This window comes from Pongo abelii, chromosome 15 (assembly GCF_028885655.2).
Source record: "Pongo abelii isolate AG06213 chromosome 15, NHGRI_mPonAbe1-v2.0_pri, whole genome shotgun sequence".
NCBI classification, from domain to species: Eukaryota; Metazoa; Chordata; class Mammalia; order Primates; family Hominidae; genus Pongo; species Pongo abelii.
In genome coordinates this window covers 44551147-44568714 of record NC_072000.2, presented here as the reverse complement: position 1 = coordinate 44568714, position 17568 = coordinate 44551147, and the positions used below count along the sequence as shown (strand labels likewise).

The following is a 17568-nucleotide window of genomic DNA, read 5'->3' as shown; positions in this document are numbered from 1 at the left end:
CATTACCGACAATGTACCTACCTGACAGCTTATAGAAATTTTTCTTAAATTATCAAAAAAATTCTGCAATACTATAGCCATCTAATTTTTTTCTTTTTGAGATGGAGTCTTGCTCTGTTACCCAGGCTGGCGAGGTCTCGGCTCACTGCAAGCTCTGCCTCCCGGGTTCACGCCATTCTCCTACCTCAGCCTCCTAAGTAGCTGGGACTACAGGCACCCACCACCACGCCTGGCTATTTTTTTTGTGTGTTTTTAGTAGAGACAGGGTTTCACCGTGTTAGCCAGGATGGTCGTGATCTCCTGGCCTCGTGATCTGCCTGCCTCGGCCTCCCAAAGTGCTGGGATTACAGGCGTGAGCCACCGCGCCCAGCCTGCCATCTAATATTTTTTAAAATTGTTAAAAGTCTAGCACATGATGCTCTGGTTTGAATTGTTTTCCCTTCTCAAACTCATGTCGAAATGTAATTGCCATTGCAACAGTAATAAGAGATGAAACCTTTAAGAGGTGGTTGGGCCATGAGGGCTCCACCCTCATGAATGGGTTAATGTCATTACCACAAAAGTGGGGGCATTATTACTCAAGTAGCTTCCTTATAAAAGATCAAACTTGGCCCCTGTTTGGTTTCTCTCTCTCTGTTTCCCTGTCTTGCCCTTCCCAATTCCACCTTCTGCCAGGGGATGACTCATCAAGAAATCCCTGGACAGATGCAGCCCCAGTCTTGGGCTTCCTAGCCCTCAGAACTGTGAGCCAAATAAATTTATGCTCACTATAAATAGTCCAGCCTATGCTATTCTATTACAGCAAAACAAATTGGACTAAGACACATGAAAATCTAGAAATAATTCTAATTAGTAGGTAAGAGTCAGGCTATGCATATAGGCTGTCAAAAGAGCAACACAGTAGTCCAATGCAGTCAAAGCATAAACAATATCTTGAGAGAATACCCAAAATACTTTATTATCTTGCTCAATTTTCATATTTTAGGAATAACACACAAATCTACTTGATTAAGCCATGTGACATTGCTTTTTCTGTAAGTAAAAATGATTATCAATGTGTTAGTTTTCTTTGCTGCATAACAAATTGCCAGAAACTTATTGAACTAAAAACACATCTGATTATTATTTTCTATATGCATGCATTAGTTATTATTTTTCCATAGATCAGACATTTGGCTTTTCTGTGTAGGGTCTCTCAATGCCAAATTCGAGGTTTTAGTTGGGCTAAATTCTCACCTGGAGGCTTTAAAAAAATCTGATTCTAAGCTCATTCATTTTGCTGGAAGAATCCAATTCTCTGCTTTTATGGATTGAAAATCCTCATTTCATGGCCGTCATCAGCAAAGGGCTGCTCTCAGCTTCTAGGGGCCTCTCAATTTTTTCTCCCCTGCTCTTTTCCTTCTTTTAAATTAGGATGAGTGCATATACTTTTTCTCTCTGAATTTTGTGATTGCTTCTACTGTTACCAGCTAGAGAAAACTGTGTTATTAATGGTATCCATGGCTGGGAGCAGTGGCTCAGCCTATAATCCCAACACATTGGGAGGGTGATGTGAGCAGATCACTTGAGCCCAGGAGTTGGAGAACAGCCTGGGCAACACGGCAAAATTCCATCTCTACAAAAAAGTACAAAAATTAGTCTGGCGTGCTGGTGATTAAATTAAATATATCTACATAATCTCCCAATATTTACATTCACTGTGCTATGTAATATAAGGTAATAATGGGAATGATAACATACCAGCTATTACAGGGGGATTTTTTGTGTGATCCATTATAGGAATTTTACTTACTGTCATTGGTAATTCTAAATATATATTGTTCAAAACAATCTAATTCACTGGGAGGTTGAAATGTGAGAAGAAACCTTCACATTTTAGTTCACTTTAGGAAAGTTAAAGTCAGGTGGGAACATTTTCCATAGGACAGGAAATTAAGCACAAACATATAGACTACATATACAGCATTCTGTTAAACATAATGGAGTTACAATCTGTATTTCAGATGCAGATTTGGTTTCCCTGGAGTCTGTATGTGGTCAGGGCCAGCTACATAATCTCTTAGGTGATCTATGTTCAAAAAGCAGAAACCACCTAGCCATCCCATTACTGCGTATATACCCAAAGGAATATAAATCATGCTGCTATAAAGATACATGCACATGTATGTTTATTGCGGCACTACTCACAATAGCAAAGACTTGGAACCAACCTAAATGTCCAACAATGATAGACTGGATTAAGAAAATGTGGCACATATACACCATGGAATACTATGCAGCCGTAAAAAAATGATGAGTTCATGTCCTTTGTAGGGACATGGATGAAGCTGGAAACCATCATTCTCAGCAAACTATCACAAGGACAAAAAACCAAACACCGCATGTTCTCACTCATAGGTGGGAATTGAACAATGAGAACACTTGGACCCAGGGTGGGGAACATCACACACCGGGACCTGTTGTGGGGTTGGGGGAGGGGAGAGAGATAGCATTAGGAGATATGCCTAACGTAAATGACAAGTTAATGGGTGCAGCACACCAACATGGCACATGTATACATAGGTAACAAACCTGCACGTTGTGCACATGTACCCTAGAACTTAAAGTATAATTATATATATATATATATAAAAGCAGAAACCAAGTGTATTTAACTGTACCGAAATATAAAGCTTTATTCCTTCCACTGTATTTTCTCTTTCAATTTGCCAATGTCATTTATGTTTGCTCTATAATGTTATTCTAAGTAAAGAACAATTAAAATGCTAAATTGTTAACATGAGTATTACTCTTTACCTCTATTTTGTGCAACACTAATTTCAAATGCAAACATAAGATCATATATCCCATATGTCAAATTATTAAAATTATTCTAGAATAAATTTATATTGCATAACTCATACATGCATCTGTGTACATTTCATACCAGAACAGCAGAAATACTGACCCAACTAACTCAACTCTTTTTGCTTCCTGATATGTATGTATTCTACTAGTTCTCTCCGGCTTTGGTTTATTGTTGAGTAAGGCAGGAATTATAAGAAAAGAAATTATAGGTTCCCTTCTCTTTCTGTTTGTTTCTGATTACCTAAGTCAGTAACATGAGTAAGAAAGCTTGCTATAGTGTTCCTTGGTTGTATGCATTCCTGGAACACCAATGTCTTCTTTGTGAATGAATCAAGCCCTGGTTCAAACAAAAACAGTAGTCATCCAGTGGTGACAAAAGATATCCTTGCCTTGTTCTTGATATTAAAAGGAAAAAACTCAGACTTAATTATTGAGTACCATATTGACATATCAAAAGGATGTGACATTTTACATTTCTTTCAGTAATATAAAAATATAAAAAGTTTTACAATTTAACACTATTTTTCTCCCTTTTTATCTTTTTCACTTTGAAGTATTTTTGGTTCATTTCCTATATCTTCTTGTTGACAGTAACTGTTTCATGAACATTTCCTTTTGGTAAACCTAGGGTATACTCTCCACAGCCTTGCCTAATCACATATATCTACTTTCCACACTAACCATGAAAATATGTCTTTACCAGGTATAGTATTATTATGTTCCTCTCCTCAAATTTCTGTCACAACAGTGTGTAGATAATATTCCGAAGTCTTCAAGCTTCAAGGGTTTCAATACATTAGGCAGTGATATCTAATATCTTTTTCCTTCTTTTTAATTTATTCTTTTATTTAGACAATGTGATATTTTCTCTTTATCCTTGGAATTATTTTTATTTTCAAAAACTACATGAAGCTTTCAAACTTAGGAGTGAATCCTTCTTTAGATAAATATATACACACACACACATATATATATATAAATCCTTCTTTATATGTATGTGTGTATATTAATTCTTCTTTATATGTATATATACATATTATATATATTAATCCTTCTTTAGATAAATATATAAATATATGTGTATATATACATATATATATTTTATATATATATATATATATATATTTTTTTTTTTTTTGAGGCAGAGTCTCGCTCTGTCACCCGGCCAAATTGCAGTGGTGTGATTTTGGCTCACTGCAACCTCCGCCTCCCAAGGTCAAGCGATTCTCCTGCCTCAGACTCCTGAGTAGCCGGGGCTGCAGGCACGCACCCCCACGCCCAACTAATTTTTGTATTTTTACTGGAGATGGGGTTTCACCATGTTGGCCAGGATGGTCTCTATCTCTTAACCTCATGATCCACCCGCCTCAGCCTCCCAAAGTGCTGAGATGACAGGCGTGAGCCACCATGCCTGGCCAAAAATATTTTTTCTATTAATTCGTTTTTCATATATTATTTTTATTTATATCACTCATACACTTGTTAGGTTTCCCATATTTTCCTATTAGATTCCTAAGATTTCCTTCATGTTTTTCTTCTTTTTCTCTATTTTCTTTGTATTTCAGCAAAATTCTTTCAGTTAGTATTCTACTCCACTATTTCAGATCATTAACTCCAATAAAGCATTGAATGCTAGATCCTTAAATGTAACATCAATTTATTTATTCTATTTTTTTCTTGAGAAATCATGTAGTCAGCTGCCTTCTTATAGCAGCTCTACTTTATAGATTTTGTACAACATTTTCTTGTATTATCTTTCTCTATTGTTTTTCAGGGCACTGTGAGAAAGCTTTTGTTTGTTTAATTATTCATGTATTCACTTATACATCAGGGCTCAGGTCCTTATGCTGAATCTTCATTGATGTCTGCAGTCCTGCAAGCAGAGAAAATAAATTAGTCTTCCCTACTGTGAGCCACCTGTCTAGAGTGGGAAGTCCTCCAGTCTCTTGCTGAAGCCTTTGTAGTAAACTTCATTTTCTCTAGTCACTGTATTCTCCAACATTCAGTGACAAGAAAGATTCAGCATACCCAATCAGCTATTTCCATTATGTGTGCTTCCAAGGGGATCAAAGACAGTTATCTGTGACTGTCAAAGCAGAAATTGCACCAGACAAAGTTAAAAATGTAAACAATACTTTAAGACTTTTGCAATAAAGGAGTGAGACAAGAACACAGTTTGAACTGAATTTCACTGAAACAAACGGCAGAGTATTTAAGTGCTAGGGTGGGCCATGGTAGGTCATCTTTTTGCTAATTGGATTTACCCAGAGGAAAATTAAACTTCCTTATGTCTTCATAACAGAAGGTCATTTTACAACTTAGAGTAAGGTGCCCATCTAAGTTAGCCTCCTACCCTTCCATAAAGACTGGAAGATAGACATGCTTCTTCTCTCTTTGTAGATGATTACACTTCAAAAGGGTGGCTCCTAGGCGCTTGTGAAAGCAGCACTGGATTCTAAAACTGATATGAAACTTTTAGATAGGTTTACATCTTAAGGTGACAGAGAAAGAATGTTCAATTAAAGTAAATGCTCTACAGAAAGGGAGGGAAGCAACCTCTGTAGTTAGATTTTCTTGATTCCGTAAGAGCCTTGGTTAGAGATATCAGGTGTCTAGAGGACGGAAGAAGCCTGCCTAAAGTTTAGTCAAGCTGAGGGAAATGTAGAGGCCACCTTGGTCAAGACTAAATTCTTATCTCATATTGAATAAGCATTTAAGGAGAGGCAGATACTTGTAGTTAGGAATGGAGAAGATAGAAGCCAGACTCAGAGTGCCATTTGCTAACAATACTGAGTATTCACTCAGCCAGCAATCTCATCATCTTTTTTATAAGAAACCAAAGGAAATTGTTAGATACTTGAATGTATTAAGTGCTAGATATAAACTATTGTTGAAATAAGAGATATTTATTTTTCCAGTGGACACATATCTAAATGTAATGTCAAAGTAATCTTACATGATAAATGCTTTTACTAATCCAGATATAATTATCTATTAAAATGTCAATATAGTCAAATGACTATATTTTTTAACAATTCATGGTATTTACCTGTATGTTTAGAAGACAGAATTTTTACTTTCTAAGGTTAAGCTAACATTTTTTATTACAAAGCAGTAGCTTAATTAAGGATACATCTTATTTTTGTTAATTCCTTAATATAAGAGAGAGATTATATGTGTTTGATAATATCCTGTTCTTTACTCAAGTGACTATCCTACTATGCACATAATTTTAATATATAATCTAAGGAAATGACATTTTTAGATCTATGCTAAAGTGTGCAATGATTAAATTATGCAAATGCTATTACTCAGAATAAGACAGAATTCTTGTTACCGTAAAAATGCTGACTTACTCAAAAATGCTAATGTCCAATTGTTAAAAGCTTCCTCTGAGAATAACTTTCATGTAAAATTAACTGTTCTAACAAGATTTGACATAAATAAAATCTGCAAGCGAATGAATAATTTATAGGTACAGTACTGAATGCCAGAAGATTCCTGGATAGATTTGCTTAATCTGAAATGCCAAAATATGTTTCCTACAGAAAAATTAATTTTTAATCTCTAACAAATAACTTTTACCTCTATTATATGAGTTCATTTAACATATTCATTTGTTCACCCCTTCTTCACTTTATAGTCATAGCCAAATTTTAAGAAGGATACATTTCATATTTGAAAGCATTGGATTACTTTGTTGTGTTAATTGGAAGGTTGGGTAAAAATAGATGAAGAAGAATGAATGATCAGGTTTACTGAAAGGAAAGTGGCTTTAACCATATTTAAAGTGATTAAATTTTATAATGAAATCCTCAGTGATCCACTGTGGGAGAAAATATGTAGCTAGCTTTTATGATCTGAACAGAGACAATAAACAAAAAATAGAACACTTTATTTAAAAATTTTTCCTGAAGTTAATTTGGTAATTTAAAAAAAATCCTTTTGTAAAATATAGAAAGTAAAAGACAAAAAAATTGTAATATTTTAGCCTAATTTTAATAAAAATCAAGATAAGAGAAGATATATATGAGTCCTTATTTTATGTAGTCTTTTACTTCAAAGACGAAAAATGTGTATTCTGTGTTGCTAAATTATAACAAATCAACTCTCTTTGCGAAGAGAAGTTTTATAAATTAATGAAAAGACATGGCTCTGATAGAGAATTGGGTACAACTTGCCTTATTATATGGGTATTTCTAATGGGAAAGGATTGTAGTCATTTCATAGAAGCAGCAGCTGTGGCAAACACTTCTCACCAAATATGGTGGTAAACAAGAAAACGCTATCATGAGTAACTCATCAAACAAATGGCAATTTTCATCCACGTGATACCTCATAATTTCTAGTACTTTTCTAGTATTTACATGTACAGAAAGCTCTATTTAAATAAACTTCGAGTTTCTTTTCAAACTTCATTCTTGGGAGATTAAATATTTTATGTATAAGATGGTCATCAGAGACAGCAATACTTATTTCAAAATTGCCAAGGACACCGCATGAATTAATAGCATTACGTATTTATGAACCAAATATAATAGTTACAAAGGCCAAGAAGATTTCTATTCACTTAATTATAATTTGATAACTCTTCTGAATAAACTTGGCAACAGTGGCAAACCCAATAGACTATATTAGCATTTTATAAATGAATTACAAATTATAAAATAGAAAATTATTTTTGGTGACTTTAGGGTAATAATCAGGAGCCCATGTGCCTGAAAACAGGAATAAGTAGACTGTCTTACTGGCTGTTATATACATACATAAGATAAATTATTTTATAAACCATGCTTCATATTATTATTAAGCTGTGACACAATTTGCCATCACATCATTCATTTGAATACATTTTAAATATTGGTGATTAGGAAAGCATTAATTTGTGTCACAGTTTATAAATTTGAATGCTTACTTTATAACCTTTAAATATTCACACTTTCTAAAAATTTATAACAAATTAGTAACCCATTACAGCCAAATAATTATGAGGTAAGCAAATACAGGACATAGTCACATAGCAGTTTTTAAATATAGCTGACCCTGAGCAACTTGGGAGTTAGAAGCACCAACCTCCCATGCATTTGAAAATTCTTGTGTAACTTTTGACTCCCCAAAAACATAACTACTAATATCCTATTATTGACTAGAACCCTTACCAATAACATAAAATGTTGGTTAACATATTTTGTAAGTTATATGTATAATATGTATATTATATACTGTTTTCTTACAATAAAATAAGCTAGAGAAAGAAAATGGTATTAAGAAAATTGTGGCCGGGCGTGGTGGCTCACGCCTGTAATCCCAGCACTTTGGGAGGCCGAGGCGGGTGGATCATGAGGTCAGGAGATCGAGACCACCCTGGCTAACACGGTGAAACCCCATCTCTACTAAAAATACAAAAAAATTAGCCGGGTGTGGTGGCGGGCGCCTGTGGTCCCAGCTACTCAGGAGGCTGAGGCAGGAGAATGGCGTGAACCTGGGAGGCGGAGCTTGCAGTGAGCTGAGATTGCGCCACTGCACTCCAGCCTGGGTGACAGAGCGAGACTCCATCTCAAAAAAAAAAGAAAATTGTAAGGAAGATAAAATATATTTACTATTTATTAAATGGAAGTGGATCATCATAAATGTCTTTATCATCATTGTCTTCATTTTGAGTAGGCTGAGAAGAAGGAGGAGGAGGGGTTGGTCTTTTAGTCTCAAGGGTGGCAAAGGCAGAAGTGGAGGAGTTGGAAGGAAAAGCAAGAGAGGCAGGCACATTTGGTATAATTTCACATAAATTACATCATAATTTCTGTCTGACATTTTTGATTTTTCATTTTTCTGAATATATGCATATATGGTACTAATCCTTCTACCATTTGCTTTAGTTTCAGTGACCAAATTATAGAGGAGTCGATCTTGTAAAATAAGTCAAAAGCAGTCTTGAATATTGGAACAATTCTGTCAGATTGTCGAATGTCAATTTGTTTTCTGGCACTGCTTCTTCTAGGTCTTCTTCGTCATTTTCTGGCACTGGCTTGGAAACATCTCCATCAAGTCACAGTTGGTTAATTCCTCAGATGTGGTGTCTATTAACTCCTGAATTTCTCCAAGATTCATAACTTGAAACCCTTCTTCCCCCACCGTTGTGGCCATATACGCAATTTCTTTCTGATTCCCTTGATTGTCTCTGTCATACATCCTGATCTGAACCCAGTTTTCTCCATCAGAAATTTACTGTTTCAGGCTTGATAGCTTTCATTGCCTTTTAAATGATGGCATCTTCAATTGTGTAATCCATTCAGATTTTCATGATGTTTTTCTCTATTAGAGTTCTCTTCCATAGCATTGACAGTTCCTTCCATAGAGTACTGTGCATAATGAGCCTTACTCGTCTTCATGACCCCCTGATATAGTGGCTTAGAGACATTTGCTTGGGAGGAAGTAGACCATTTTGACACCTTCAGTGTTGAACTTGCAGGATTCTGGGTGGCCAAGTGTGTTGTCTAATATCAAAATAACTTTTAAAGACTGTGCTTTACTGGCCAAGTCCTTTCTGACTTTGGGAACAAAGCACTGATGGAACTAATCCAGTAAAAGGTTCTTATTGTCCAAATCTTCTTGTTATGCAACCAAAAAAACTGGCAGCTGGGCAGCTGGTGTTTATTTTTTCTCTGTCTCTTTCTTTGAGACAGGCTCTCACTCTGTTGCCTGTTGCCCAGGCTGGAGGGCAGTGCGGCAATCGTGGCTCACTGGAGCCTCCTTCACCTCTCAAGACTCAGGTGATCCTTCCACATCAGTCTCCTGAGTAACTAGGACTACAAGTGTGTGCCACCATGTCGGGCTCATTTTTGTATTTTTAGTAGAGATGGGGTTTTGTCATGTTGCCCAGGCTGGTCTCAAACTCCTGGACTCAAGTGATTCGCCCACTTTAGCCTCCCAATGTGCTGGAATTACAGGTATGAGCCACCGTGCCTGGAACCTTTTCTCTTTAAGGCCAACAGGTTATCAGGTTTATAGAGAAGGCTAGTCCTGAGTATAAACCCAAATGCATTTGCATAGAGCAGTAGAGGCAGCATATCTTTTTCTGCTTTAAATTCTGGTGCTTGCTTATTTTCTAACAAATAAATGTCTTTTGTGGCATTTTTGTAACAGAATAGGGCACTTTCATTGGCATTAAAATTTGCTCAGGCAGATACTCTGTCTCCTCAGTGATTTTCTTAATGATGTCTGGAAATTCTGCTGCTGCCCCTGGTTGGCAGAAGCTGCTTCTCTTATTATTTGGACACGTTTTAAGCCAATTTGTTTTAAAGATGGGATCTTGCTCTGCCATTCAGGCTAGCGTACAGTGGCAGAGTTATAAGTCACTGTGGCCTTGAACCAAACTCCCAAATCTCTTTCTAAAGTTATCAAGCCATCCTTTGCTGGCAATAATTTCCCCTGGGTTTGGATCCCTCACCTTCCTTTTGCTTTAAGTTATCATATAATGACTTCACTTTTTCTCAAATTATATTAAAGTCTATAGGTATGTCTTTATTATAGCAATCCTGCACTCACATATAAGCCACATGTTCAATGTAAGATACAAATATATTTTGCAAAAAGTACAAAGTTTCCACTCCTGCAGGCACAGATGAAACAACAGTTTCAGGAATTATTTTTTTTACAATGGTCCCTGTGCTACATTCATTCATCTTGAAATGGTGGGCAACCACAGCTGCAGATCTCAATCTACAGTATATACCAAGCAATTCGACTTTTTCTTGTAATATCATGACTTTTCTCTGCTTCTTGGTGTCACTTCAAGCATCACTGTGGCACTTTGCATGGGTCCCAGAGTGTTACTCAAGGTTTACAGTATTGTACTAAACATGATTAAAAAAAAACAAGAACTTTAAGAGATCATTTTTATTGAAATATGCAGTTTACTAGACAGGTTGCTCACACAGAGAAAATAATGGCATTTTAAGCTGATTCTTGCAACACTTGAGTGAACCACAATAGCAGTAAGAGGTGGCTATAATACTATTACAGCAGTACAATATGTGCTACAATTAGTTTTATGTAATTATGACTTAATACTACATCGTTACATTTATTTACATTTTTCTCAAATGTGAAAGGTGCCTGAGAATGGCGTGGTATGTTTTATAAGTGCATGTATAAATTTTGAAAAATTTTAGCTTGTCATAATTTATTTGTATATTTTTTATGGTAGGAAATAAAAAGAGACTAATATTTCCATGTGTTTTATGTATTCATAACATACTTAAATTTTTCTTAATTTAAAAATTATTTCACAGATTCAATGCCATCCCCATCAAGTTACCAATGACTTTCTTCACAGAATTGGAAAAAACTACTTTAAAGTTCATATGGAACCAAAAAAGAGCCCGTATCGCCAAGTCAATCCTAAGCCAAAAGAACAAAGCTGGAGGCATCACGCTACCTGACTTCAAACTATACTACAAGGCTACAGTAACCAAAACAGCATGGTACTGGTACCAAAACAGAGATATAGATCAATGGAACAGAACAGAGCCCTCAGAAATAATGCCACATATCTACAACTATCTGATCTTTGACAAACCTGACAAAAACAAGAAATGGGGAAAGGATTCCCTATTTAATAAATGGTGCTGGGAAAACTGGCTAGCCATATGTAGAAAGCTGAAACTGGATCCCTTCCTTACACCTTATACAAAAATCAATTCAAGATGGATTAAAGACTTAAATGTTAGACCTAAAACCATAAAAACCCTAGAAGAAAACCTAGGCAATACCATTCAGGACATAGGCATGGGCAAGGACTTCATGTCTAAAACACCAAAAGCAATGGCAACAAAAGCCAAAATTGACAAATGGGATCTCATTAAACTAAAGAGCTTCTGCACAGCAAAGGAAACTACCATCAGAGTGAACAGGCAACCTACAAAATGGGAGAAAATTTTCGCAACCTACTCATCTGACAAAGGGCTAATATCCAGAATCTACAATGAACTCAAACAAATTTACAAGAAAAAAACAAACAACCCCATCAAAAAGTGGGTGAAGGACATGAACAGACACTTCTCAAAAGAAGACATTTATGCAGCCAAAAAACACATGAAAAAATGCTCACCATCACTGGCCATCAGAGAAATGCAAATCAAAACCACAATGAGATACCATCTCACACCAGTTAGAATGGCAATCATTAAAAAGTCAGGAAACAACAGGTGCTGGAGAGGATGTGGAGAAATAGGAACACTTTTACACTGTTGGTGGGACTGTAAAGTAGTTCAACCCTTGTGGAAGTCAGTGTGGCGATTCCTCAGGGATCTAGAACTAGAAATTCCATTTGACCCAGCCATCCCATTACTGGGTATATACCCAAAGGACTATAAATCATGCTGCTATAAAGACACACGCACACGTATGTTTATTGCGGCATTATTCACAATAGCAAAGACTTGGAACCAACCCAAATGTCCAACAATGATAGACTGGATTAAGAAAATGTGGCACATATACACCATGGAATACTATGCAGCCATAAAAAATGATGAGTTCACGTCCTTTGTAGGGACATGGATGAAATTGGAAATCATCATTCTCAGTAAACTATCACAAGAACAAAAAACCAAACACCGCATATTCTCACTCATAGGTGGGAATTGAACAATGAGAACACATGGACACAGGAAGGGGAACATCACACTTCGGGGACTGTTGTGGGGTGGGGGGAGGGGGGAGGGATAGCATTGGGAGATATACCTAATGCTAGATGACGAGTTGGTGGGTGCAGCGCACCAGCATGGCACATGTATACATATGTAACTTACCTGCACGTTGCGCACATGTACCATAGAGCCTAAAGTATAATGATAATAATAATAATAATAATAAGAAAAAAATAAATAAAAATAAAAAATCAGTATAAAAAATAATAATTTAATTGTACATTAAAAATAACTGAGAGTATAAAAAAAATTATTTCTAGGTTAACATGGTTTATATGAGAGTTTGTTTAATTTGTTGCAAATTTTCAAAAAAAATTTCAATGTTTTTATTAAGCAAAAATCTGCATATAAATAGACCCATGCATTTTAAACCTGTGCTGTGCAAAGATCAACTGTATATTATTTTGTATTCCACTTATTTAAAATAAACAATTTATTAAGGCCTTGATATAGTTTGGATAGTTGTCCCTCCCAAATCTCATGTTGAAATGTAATCCCCAATATTGGATGTGGGGCCTGATGGGGAGTGACTGAGTCATGGGGGTGAATCTCTCGTGACTTCGTGCTGTCCCTGCGATAGTGAATGTGTTTTCACACGATCTGGTTGCTTCAAAGTGTGTGACACCTCCCCACCTTTCTTGCTCTTGCCATGTGATACACTCACTCCCATTTCATCTTCCATCACTACTGTAAGCTTTTTAAGGCTTACCAAGAAGCTGAGCAGATGCCAGCGCCATGCTTCTTGTAAAACATGCAGAAGCATGAATGAATAAAACCACCTTTCTGTATAATTTTCCAGCCTCAGGTATTTCTTTTATAGAAACACAAGAACACCCTAATACAGGCCTTGTAAGAAAGTTGTAATGTGAGAAAAGGTTCAGATGTGGTTATTTTATACTGCTTGAGTTTTGCTTAATTTTTCCCTGCAAATTTTTTGTTTTACTATATTGAGAGCCTTTAAAAAAAAAGTTAGCATGATATGTCTTTATCCCTTTGTTTTTAACCCATCTTTGTCTTTATATTTAAAGTGAGGTTGTAAACTCCCCACAACCTATAGTGAGGTAGTGGAAAATTTTTTTAAACTATGCTGACAATCTCTGTCTTTAATTGGTCTGTTTAGAGTGTTGCCAATTAAAGTAATTATTGATATAGTTGCATTAATATCTACCATGTTTTTAATTGTTTTCTTCTTTGCACATTTTCTTCATTCATACTTTTCATTTTTTCAATGGTCATCCTGAACTTTGTAAATTCTAGAAACTCCAGTTTAAAAAAAGAAGCATAATTGAAATGCTAAGATAGGAGAAAAAATGGAATTATATAAACTCTTCAAGTAACACAAATAGAAAAAAAAAGAGAAAAAGTTATTTTTCCCAAATAACATATTTTGACATTTTCTACATCTCCTGGAAATGAATGAATTTCTCAGTCTTTGTTTGCCTGGTGGGTAATTTTGAAAGATATTTTTTTTTGGATAGAAAGTTCTAAGTTTTTTGTCTGTTTTATTTCATAACTATTAATATCTCATGTCACTTTCCTGTAGCTTTCATGGCTTCTAACAAGAAGACCAGTGTAATTCTTATCCTTGTTCTTTTATAGATAAGATCTTCCTTTCCTTTGGTTTCTTTCAATATTTCTTTTTTTTAAATTTGGTTTTCTGCAGTTTGAATAAGATAAGCCTAAATGAGGATTATTTTCCAGTTGATATTTATCCTGCTTGATGTTCTCTGAACTCCCTAGTCTGTGGTTTGGTGCTTCTCATTAATTTTGGAACATTCTCCAAAAACATTCTTGTTTTTGAAACATTTTGACATGAAATATAGAATATACTCCATTTCCTCTTTTTCCCTCTTATTTTTTGATCACACATATTTTACACCTTTGGAAATTGTCTCTCAGTTCTTCAATATTGTGATACTTTCCATTTTTGTTTATCATTTTGTTTTAGTTAGGAAAGTTTCTATTGAGGGATCTTGCAGCTCACTGGTTGTTTCCTTGGCCATGCCTAGTCTATCAGTGATTGCATTAATGACACTTTTCATTTCTGTTGCTTTTTTTATTATTATTTCTAGCATTTCCTTTTGATACTTTCTTAGCATTTCAACCTTTCTGTTTATATAACTCCTTTGTTCTTCCATGTTGTTAGCTTTTCCATAAGAGGCATTTACATATTAGTCATAGTAATTTTGAATCGCCTGTCTGGTAATTCCAAAATCTGTACCAAAATTTAGTATAATTCTGATGCTTGCTTTGTCTTTTGATACTATGCTTTGTTTTACCTTTAGCATACTGTATTAATTAGGGTTCTCTAGAGGGGCAGAACTAATAGGCTAGATGTATAGTTAGAGGGGAGATTACTAAGGAGTATTTAATCAGGCAATCACAAGGTGAAATCCCACAATAGGCCATCTGCAAGCTGAGGAGCAAGGAAGCTAATCCGAGTCCCAAAACTCCAAAAGTAGGGAAGCCAACAGCGCAGCCTTCAGTCTGTGATCGAAGGTCTGAGAGCCCCTGGCAAACCACTGGTGTAAGTCCAAGAGTTCAAAAGCTTAAGAATTTAGTCTGATGTTCAGGGACAGGAAGCATCCAGCACAGAAGAAAGATGAAGGCTGAAAGACTCTAGCTAGTCTAGTCCTTCTATGTTCCTCTGCCTGCTTTTATCCTAGACATGTTGGCAACTGATTAGATAGTGTATATATATACTTTATATATATACACATATATATGTACACTGTGTATATATACACATTTTATACATATCATCTATGTATATAGATGTGTGTATATATATACACACACATCCATATATATAAAATTTATATATTGTACACTTGTGCATTCATATACAATATATAGAACCACATATATTTGGATTTGTATATATATTTCTTATGTGTATGTATATATATATAATGCACACTTTATTGCTAAAAAAATTCTAACAATCATTTGAGCCTTCAGGGAGTCATAATCTTTTAGCTGCTGGAGTGACTTTCTTCATTGTTGATAGCTGCTGACTAATGTGTGTGTGTGTGTGTGTGTGTGTGTGTGTATATACACACATGCATATTTATATATACACATTCATATATATAAGTTATATATACACACATGTATAATTCACGTATATGTGTGTGTGTGTTTCTGTGTGTGTGTGTGTGTATATGTATATGTGTATATATATATATATATATATATATGTATGGAATTGCAGGTTCAGTTCCAAACCACTGTAATAAATCCAATACTGTCATAAAACAAGTCTCAAGATTTTATGTTTGTTTCCCAGTGCATTTAAAAGTTATATTTATACTATACTGTCATCTAGTAAGTGTACAATAGCATTATACCTAAACATTTACATAAGTTAGTTTAAAAATACTTTATTGCTACAAAAAGCTAACAATCATTAGAGCCTTCAGTGAGTCATAATCTTTTACCTGGTGGAGGTTTTTGCTTCAATGTTGATAGCTGCTGACTGATTAAGGTGGTGGTGGCTGAAGATTGCATAGGCTGTGGCAATTTCTTAAAATAAAACAAAATTTGCCACATCAATTGATTCTTCCTTTCACAAAACATTTCTCTGTAGCATATCCTGCTCAGACTCAATCCTGAATGTACCAGTTCCATCTTGTGATGTCCTGTTGCTAGGCACATGTGTCATTATGACTTGGTGGGACCAATGGAACCCAGATCATAATGAGTAGTTCTTGGTGCATGGCCACTTGGTGTCACATGATCAAATGTGCTGTCCCTGCCAAAGCCCTGACATGCCAAGGGTATTACAAAAACATGTAAATCTCTGCTGAGCATGGGACAACCTTACTTCAGCCTCTCAGAAGCTGAATGTTTATTCTTCCTCTGGGGTTTTCTTTAAGCTGATTATTACATCATTTCCTACCATTGAATTTTCCAATAACAGCATATGTTTGACTGTAGGTTCAGGTGGAAAATCCTACATTTGTTTCTTTTTTCCTAGCAAGGCATAACAATGCATTTCTTAGTCTCAACATAGTTTAAAAACAACATATGCTGGCAAGGCTGCGGAGAACAGACAATGCTTTTGCACTATTGGTGGGAATGCAAACTAGTTCATCCACTGTGGGAAACAGTTTGGAGATTTCTCAAAGAACTTAAAATTAGAATTACCATTTAAACCAGGAATCCCACTACTGGATATATACCCAAAGAAAAATAATTCATTTTATCCAAAAGACACATGCACCCATATGTTCATTGCAGTGCTATTCAAAATAGCAAAGACATGGAATCAATCAACTTATGCGCCCATCAATAGCGGATGGGATAAATAAAATATGGTACATATAAACACTGTAATACTACAAGTACATGAAAAAAATGAAATCATGCCCTTTATAACAACATGGATGAACCTGGAGACCATCATCCTCAGAAAGCTAACTCAAGAACAGGAAGCCAAATACTGCATGTTCTCACTTATAAGTGAGACCTAAACATTAAATACACATCATTGTAAAGATAGGAACAACAGACACTGGGGACCACTAGATGGGGAAGGAACAAAGAGGAGTGTGGGCTGAAAAACTGCCTGTTGGGTACTATGCTTACTGCCTGAGTGATGGAATCATTTGGACCTCAAGCTTCAGTGTCACGCAATTCAAATGTTCAAAGATGTATATGAAATACACAAGGTTCAAAGATGTATATAAAATGTAGCACATGATCAGGGAAATACAAACTGACTATACTTCTGCTTTATTTTCTCCCTTTGACATTAATAAAAGGGATATTATGTCAGATAAAGACACTTTTACATGATAATTTTAGGAACATTTAGAAATTCTGGTCAGGTGATATTGCATAAATAATTTGTTCAAATTTCCCTTAGCATTCAAATAAGCAGAAGCATTTCTTAAATCATTAAGGATAGTTATGAAAAGATGAAAGATAATAAAGAAATGTAACAAAACTACATGTGTATCCTTTAATCTATAATAAAAGTTGAAATTATTTAATAATAAAGAATAAAAAT

General features: G+C 35.4%; 1 long non-coding RNA gene across 2 annotated transcripts in view; it reads right to left on the bottom strand.

The window, feature by feature from the left end:
* The window catches only part of LOC129049756 (uncharacterized), a 57436-nt gene extending 41038 nt beyond the window's left edge, over positions 1 to 16398 (bottom strand). Inside the window, exon 1 of one of the 2 annotated variants that reach the window (XR_008513064.2) lies at positions 15995 to 16398. This is a non-coding gene — a long non-coding RNA (uncharacterized LOC129049756). The remainder of the gene's footprint in view (positions 1 to 15994) is intronic. The other variant, XR_008513063.2, reaches the window with a different exon arrangement.
* Positions 16399 to 17568: the final 1170 nt, after the last annotated feature.